This window comes from Ochotona curzoniae, unplaced genomic scaffold, assembly GCF_017591425.1.
Source record: "Ochotona curzoniae isolate NIBS_2020 unplaced genomic scaffold, NIBS_Ocur_1.0 scaffold_4701, whole genome shotgun sequence".
NCBI lineage: Eukaryota > Metazoa > Chordata > Mammalia > Lagomorpha > Ochotonidae > Ochotona > Ochotona curzoniae.
Window position 1 is genome coordinate 58402595 of NW_024467122.1, and position 8619 is coordinate 58411213.

Consider the following 8619-nt stretch of genomic DNA (forward strand, 5'->3'; position numbering starts at 1 on the left):
GACAGGTGTATCCGGAGGCGTTCCCGGGCCCGAGGGTTAGTTGCCCTGAGTTGCAGTCCGTTTCCGGACTGGAGCACAGAAAATACCCGAGAGAACGGATTACCTGAGATTGCGGCTTTTAGGCGGTCAGCAAGGTGGCTATTTCCAAAAGAACAACAACAACAAAGGAATTTTGTGTGAGCATCTTCTTATGCAATAAAAAAAGGATTTACCATATCTGTGAAAATACCCAGGGTCCAGAGATGTTACTAAGGACAATGCAGTTGACTTGTGTGGGAAAAAAAATGTTTGCATTTCTGTTAAAGTAGATAGAAGAAGGGCTGAATAAATGGTGACATGTGTCACTTTTTTTATGAAGGGAAAATTTAGCCAATTCTTCAATTCTACCCAAATTAACATAGAAGAAACCCTATACACTGCAATCTAAAGCCTAGAAGGACTTTTGTATAATTTTATATTTTACCTGGGATTAAAGTATCTGTATAACATAAGTGATTCTCAACACAGAAGAGAGATTTACCCTTATACATAGTAAAAGCTGTGAGAAAACTGCAGTCATTCGAACAGTGTGGCACTCGCACAAGAAAGGAAAAAATAACGCAACCCAGCGCGTGTCCCAACACTAACGGTGGCCCTCAGGACTACGATTGGGAAAGAAAAGACTATTTACTTAGATGAGCTCATTATACATCTATAAAGTAAAGTAAAGGCATATGCATGGCACACTGCATCCAAAAGGAAATACCATGTGGGCTTACAAGGGACACTAAACTCAGTGAAGTATTAGGGAAAACTGACAGAAAATATCTTTACTATGTTGCATTATGATAGTCTTTATGTCTTAGGAACTTCTGTAAATCAGTAAAGAAAGGATTAGAAAGTCCAGTGTTTAAAACTGACAGAAGAAAAGTCCAGGCCTTGGCAGACGGGCAGGCTGGTGACAAGTTAACTCAGAGAGATTTCAACTTCAGGGCAAATGGACAAATGCAAATGAAAACACAACGAAACTTGATTTTGAGCCCATTCGATTGGCACAAATATTTAGGTTGTACCATTGTCGAATGCTGTCCAGGATGTGAGAAAGCAGACATCTTTGCTCACACAGATGGTGGGTAATTCAGTGATGGTGTCCTTCTAGAAGAGTGATTTGGGAATGTTTAATAAAAATGTCTAGGCAGAAAAATTCCCATAGAGTCAGTCAAGACACGGCTAAGCAGGTGTTTACACAGCATGGATCTATGTCCAAGAGACGAAATGCTTAACTCTCCACCCAGCTGAAGAAACTAGAATTCAGATATAGTGTAAAACCCCACAGCTGCTAGTAGCCTGTGCTCTACTCCTGCCACTTAAAAGAGAGTTAAAAAGCACTGCTGAGTCAAGGGCTAGCACACATGTTTATAAGTATTTTAAAATGCACGGGACTGCAGTACTAAATATTGTTCATGGATACAGGTACATATAAACAAAGGTGTGGGAGAGAAATTACGAAGTCACTCCTGAAATATGTAAGAGTAGGTATCTGTGGATGGAGGGAAATGGAATTGCAGATAAAAAAAACAACGAAGGGGAATCAAAGGATGTACAGAAGGGCCTGGCACATATCAAATAGGGGTGCCACAGATGGAGGAGTGAGTAATATAATGTGGTGCTCCAGCTGTCAAAACAATGATGTGAAAAAAGCCATAAGTGGAAAGGCACAGTTGCCTAGATTCTCAGGATTAAGGGATGACTTTGCTACGTGGAAAAAAGAAAAAAAAAAAAAAAACCTTAGGGTCCAGCATGATGGTTCAATTGGCTAATTCTTCCCTTGGAAGCACCAGGATCCCATATGGGCACCGATTCATATCTTGGCTGCTCCACTTCCCATCCAGCTCCGTACTTGTGGCTTGGGAAAGCAGTGGAGGATGGTCCAAAGCCTTGGGACCCTGTACCCGCATGGGAAACCGGGAAGAAGCTCCTACCTCCTGGCTTCGGATCACTCAATTCTGGCTGTTGTGGCCATTTAGGGAGAGAAACAGCAATGGAAGATCTTTCTCTCTTTAAAATTGTATTTCCAATAAAAATAAGTAAATCTTTTTTTAAAAAAAATATAATTTTAAAATTGTATTATTAGATAGATTAAAACAGGGAGGAAGAGAGAGACAATCTATTGGCTTATTCCCCAAATGCTGATTTAGAGATAAAGCCAGCAGCCAGGAATCTAATTCAGGTTTCCTGTGTGTGTAACAGGAACCCAATTTCTTGAGCTATGTACCAGCTGCATTTTAGGGTATCCAAAACCGGGAAGCTGTAATTAAGAGCCAGAATTAGGAAATTAAACCCAGGAACTCTGATGTTGGGCATTGGGTGTGTTTCCTACTAGGCTACCTGCCCCTCTTTGAATGTTTTTAAATCTGTTCAGGTTCCCTATACTTTGTTAAGTCAATTTTCCTAGTTATGTTTCTCGGGATTTGTCCATCTCATCTAATTTGTTGGTATAGTTGTTGGTGGCTGTAGGGTTTCTGTGTCTAGGTCGGAACTAGGTTGAGGCCAGTGAGGTGCTAAGGGTGCAAGTCCCAAGAAGCTGCTCCTGGCAGGTGCTGAGCCAGCATCTGCATGACGGAGCAAGTGAACACATCCCCTGCCTTGTTCGCCTCATGTTAGTCCTGTCTTCCATTCCTGATTCGGTAATGTGTGTCTTTTCTCTTTTTACATGATCAGTCTAGACACAAGTTTGTCAGTTTCATGTCTCATGGATATTCTCTATTTCTTTCTTTTGATTTCACTCTAATCTTCATTTCCTACCTTCGCTACTTGCTTTGAGTTTAAAGCAACTTTAACTTTTAAAACAGCTTGAATTTCTCCCAGGTTCCTAAGGTAAAATCTAGTCACTGATTTGAGACCTATCTTCTTTTCTAATAAAGACGTAGGCTATAAATTCCCCTCTTGGACCTGCTTAACCTACCTCTCATGTTCTCTTTTTGCTTTCCTTTGATTCAAAATGTTTCCTAATTTCAATTTTACCCCTTCATGGTCCCAAGGGTTATTCACAAGTGATTAAATTCCCAAATATTTGGAGATTAAAAAGACTTCCTTCAGCTATTTATTTCAAATTTAATTCCATTTTTCACTGTAGACAGTGAACATATTTGGGATGATTGCTATACTTCTAAATGTACTAAGACTTATTTTATTGGCTTGCATATGATATATCCTGGAAAAAAATCATGCATGCTTAAAAAGAATATGTGTTCTGCTATTGTTTGACACAGTGTTGGACAAATGTCACATCAGAATTGTGGATAGTTTCAAAACTGTTGTATGTGATATTGTAACCACTTTATCAGCCCTCTCATGGTTATTGCTGTTTTATCTTTTTCTCTCCTTCTAACCTACAGGCATATTTGAACTGAAAATGTGTTTATATGTTAGGTTTTGTATACCTTTTTTTTTTTTTAATCTACCTTGACAGTCTCTATGTCTTGATTGGAGTGCTTAATTCATTCACATTTAATGTAACCATTGATATAGTTGGATTTATCTCATATACACCAATGTAAAACAGATGTATTTTGTGGTCCTCTATTTTTCCTTTATGAGTTTTTTTTTGGGGGTGGGGAAGGAGTGGTAACAGTTTGTTTTGTTTTGTTGATGTATCATTAGCTCCCCAGTAAGAAACAGTATCTTGAGTTTTTCGGTGGTTCCTCTCAGGACTAAAATTTGCATCTTAACTCATCACAGGTATTTAATTTTTTTATTGTTTTCCTAAGGCTGCTGTAACAAAGAACCACCCATTAGATAGATTAAAACAGTCATTCTTTCACTTCTGAGATTGCCACTATTACCCTAACAACGAGGTTTTACCATATCTCTTTTCCAATCACACAAGTCTCTTAATCAGCAATGCTGGCTTTCCCAGCTTGCCCTACTCTAGCAATGCTGTTGAGTTGGGAAAGCAGAGGATTCAGGGCGCAGCCTTAGTCAATAACACGCCTTTCATTATTATACAGTTCAGCAGCTTTTAATAAATGAATGAAACTGATTTGCAATATGCTGTTGGTCAGCTTACAGAATCCTCAAATTGTTGTTTGGACAACTTTGTGCAGTGTGTGGCCCTTGCTTTTTTTTTTTTTTTTTTTTTAAATTCAATTGAGACAGAGACAGAAAAAAGAATTTCCATCTGCTGGGCCATACCCTAATTGCCTGCAATGGCCAGGGCGGGGCACAGGGGCAAAGCCAGGAGCCAAGAACACAATCTAGATTTCCCATGTGGGTACCAGGAACTCAGTGCCGACTCCCAAGGTCTGCCTTAGGAAGCTGGGGAGCTGAGGTCAGGCACAGAGCCCAGGCACTCCAATACGGTACGTGGCTTCTTTTACTATTATTATTACTATTTTTAAAGATTTATTTTTATTGCAAAGTTAGATATAGAGAGAGAGATGAGGAGAGACAGAGAGGAAGATCTTCCATACAATGATTCACTTGCAGGGTCTCCCACGTGGGTGCAGGGTCCCAAGGCTTTGGGCCATGCTCCGTGTTTTCTCAGGCCACAAGCAGGGAGCTGGATGGGAAACGGGGCAGCTGGGATCAGAACCGGCGCCCATATGGGATCCCAGTGCATTCGAGGCAAGCACTTTAGCCACTAGGCTATGGCGCTGGGCCCTGGTACATAGCTTCTTTAAACCACCCACATGTACTCACTTTTTTGAAAAGCCAATGTCTTTAGCTGTTCAGATTACCATTTTGAATGCAAAGGAGCTCACTGAAAAATGCTTATTGTGCTATGATTCTCATGTCATCAATATCATCCATTTAAAGCAACAATTCCATGCCTTTTGTAGACTGATATGTGCAGTTTTCACAATTTAAATTTTCTAGCATCTCAAAAAGACACTCCAGGCCCTCTAACTGTCATCTGCTAGCTCCGTGTTTCCTGCATCCAAGTTCTCCTAGCCTTAAGCAGCTAATAGTTAATTACATGTCTCTGGAGTTTCCTATTATGGATACTTCACAAGAACAGAATCAGAAACCAGGGATGTCTGGGGTAGGTGTTGCTGGCAGGCAGGGTAAGCAACCTGTTGGGACTCTTGTTTGCCATATCTACAACCTGGTTCAAGTCCACATGAGCTTCCTGCTGATGCTTGCTGGGAGAAGGCATGTCAGAGCTCAAATGCTCAGGTGTCTGCCTCCCACGAGGGAGACCTGCATGAGTTCCAGGTTCTTGGCTTTGATCTGGTCCAGCTTCAGACTGTTGCACACATTTGGGAAGTGAAACAGTGGGTTGCTGGAGGCTGATCTCTGTTTCTTTGCCTTTCAAGTAACTGAAAATAGAAGGAAATTTTTTTAAAGTATCTGGTCTTTGTGACTGACTTATTTAGCATGTTTCCAAGCATCATCCTTATAGTCAAGTAATAGTCCATGTGTGGATACAACATGCTTCATTTGCTTAATCTATGAAAAACATTGGTATCCTTCCCACTTCTTGGTTATTTTGAATGCTGCTGCTATAAATTCACACAATTTTTTGTATCGTTTTTCTTGTCTACACATAGCTCTGGAATTATGAGGTCACTGGCTAACGCTGTTTAATGGTTTGGAGAACTGCAGAGTATTTTTCCAAAGTGGTTGTACCATTTTACATTACATCAGCAATGTATGTGGTCTCACTTCCCATGCTTGCCAAAACTGATGGACATTTGAATGGGTAGAAGCAGAATCTTCTTACAATTTTGCATCATTCTTAGCCAGTAATGCTATCAAATATCTTTTCCTGTGTGTCTGTTTTGATCCTTTGTCCATTAAAATAGCATCTTTGTAAATTTCATTCATTTATTTTTATTTAACAGACAGACATGGAGATAGCTAGCTCCTTCAGTCCTTTTGTTTATTCCTCAAATACCTGTATACTGGGTGCTGGGCCAGCCCAGGTGAAGCCAGAGCTCCAATTCAGGCACTCTGATACGGCTGTGGGAGCCCCGGAAGGGAGCTTAGCTGCTGCGCCAAATACCTTCTGTTCACTTTTAAATGGAATGGTCTTTTTACTCTAGAACCACAACATTCTCTAGCTAATGAGGGCACGTAAAAACCTTCAAAGGTAGATAAAATGAAAAGGTAAATTTATTTTGGTGCAAAGCATTTTTGAAATCTAGTCGTAAATTATTCATTATATACAGTTTCATAAACTTTTCAGAAATCTCTTATATGTATGGATTTCAAATTCATAGCATCAAAGTATATTTGTCTTCTCATGTTTATTTATCTTCTATTTATTTGAAAGGGAGAAAGACAACGAGATCTACTCAGACAGGCTGATGCCAGAAGCCTGGATCTCAGTGCAGGCCTCCCATGAGGGTGGCAAGTGCCTGAGCCTTCCCTGCCGCCTCCCAGGGCCTCCACTGACAGGGCCTCCACCGCCCGGGAGCTGGGCGTCGCCTCCCAGGGCCTCCACCGACAGGGAGCTGGCATTGGAAGCAGAGACAGAAACCCGGTACTCTGATATGGGATGCAGACATCCACACAATGTTTTAACGAGGGTGCAAAATGTCCAACCCAGCTTATCTTCTCATTCAATTTTCCATAAACTTTCCAAAGTACCCATGTATTACAGATACAATTCCATTATCAGAAATGAGATTCAGAAATATTTTCCCTTACTCTGTCAGTTGATGAAGTCACTTGCCTTTTTGGTGTCATACTGAAGATACACTCGTTAATTCAAGGGCATGGCGATTTGGGTGTTTCTTTTCTTCTGAGTTTTATAGTTTTGGCTCTCACCTTGAAGCCTATGGCCCTGGCTACTTCTTTATATGGTATGAAGGAAGGCTCCTATTTCATTCTGTGAATGTGATTATGCAATGGTCCCAACACTGCTTGCTTGAAAAACTGTCCATAGTCCACTGAATGGTCACGCGTAGCCTCCATGAAAATCAGTTGTTTGTAAACACGTGGGTCCATTTCTGTTCTTTCAATTGTATTCTCCTGATGCATACTTCATTCTGATCCAGTACCAGCCTGTCTAGAATGCCTCTTCTTTGCAGTAAATTTTGAAAACAAGAAATGTGAATCCTCCAACTCTGTGACTCTCTTAAGAATGACCAGACCTGCTCATCAATGTGCTAAGTTCTCATAGTTTTCCCTCTTTGAACAAGAATCATCCTATTTGTCTCCAGTAGCACAGCAGCCAGTATTTAGTGGACATATCCCATGGGTTCCTACGTCCACTTCCGGGTGTTATTTCAGAATTCTTCAAACACATGACTCCTTGCATACCCACTTCCCTGTGCACTCATGCTGACTGATGAGACCCCCATGGAAATCCAGGGGTCCCACACTGTCAGGGGCAGCACAGAGGCCAGGGCCTCTCTGTCCCACTCCACAGAAGGCATCACATTGGTAGTGGGAGGTGTCTGGTTTGCTTCTTTCTTTGTCAGTTTTCATGTCTATCACATAGGTCACTGTTTTACAGTATAGAAGGAGTTTGCCAACTAACAAATTTCCAAGATTCCTTTAGAAAATTCTCATGAGGAAAAGGTATATTCACATGCCAGTCTTCAACAAAAATGACTGGCTGTTTTAAAAGCGTGGAGTGAGTTTATGAGACAATGACAAAACCCTTTATATCCACATCTTTATTTTGAACAATTTTCTGTGATAGCTAGGAGAATACAGCATTAATGACACAAACACTAAGCACAACATTAGACAACTATGAATTTAGAGCACAAACATCATTCTGATATTATTTTGGTTTTCATATTAGTACTAGATGATATCCAGGGAAAGCCCAGATTTCAAAGGTTTTTGCTGATATGAGGTGAATAAGTATTATTTTCCGACTTCCCTGTGATATACGCTGGAACAGAATCAGTGAGAAATAGAGTTGACAATGTCTTTCACTTCTCAGTCCTCCTGCTTCCTGCTCAGTGGATGAATATTTCACCTAAAAACTTTTCAAAGATTAACCATATCAGTATTTTTCTAGGCAAATCAAAAAGTTCATTCTGCAGATTCAACAAAGAAAAAAAAATATTTGGAAACTGCAACATTCAATTTCATTGTAATCAAAATGCATGTTCAGTTCATAGTGAATTAATAAATAAGGTTAATAATTATGAGACACAAAATGTCATGAGTTCATTTTCTGTGTAACACTGTCACAGCAATTTAAATTTTCCAGGAACACAAAAAAAAGTCAGTGTTACTCTAGGACCCCACAAAAAGACATAACCAGGATTCATAGATTACAGCATACAGGTCCACATTTGAAGAAAAATTCACCATTTGTTGGAAAAAATAATGGCTCTAAGGTGTCAGAGAGCTTCAAATGCAAGCTAAAATATTATATCATGTGGTAAAAATAAGATATTTGAAACTACTGACTCTGAGAAATTCATGAAAATGTACCGACTACCAGTGAACTGTACATCAGTCTCAAAAAACTCAAACATTTTTCTTTCAAGTGTTTCAAGCAATATTATATTAATGAAATGTTAGCTATTTTCAGAATTTAATAATGCCCACTAAACTAATAAACATTTTAAGTAGACCAAATTATAAAATTAAAAAAATGTACAAAATGCATTTTGAAAGATATTTTACATAGTACACTTCAGTTCCTGCTTTCTTGAGAACACTGCTGTA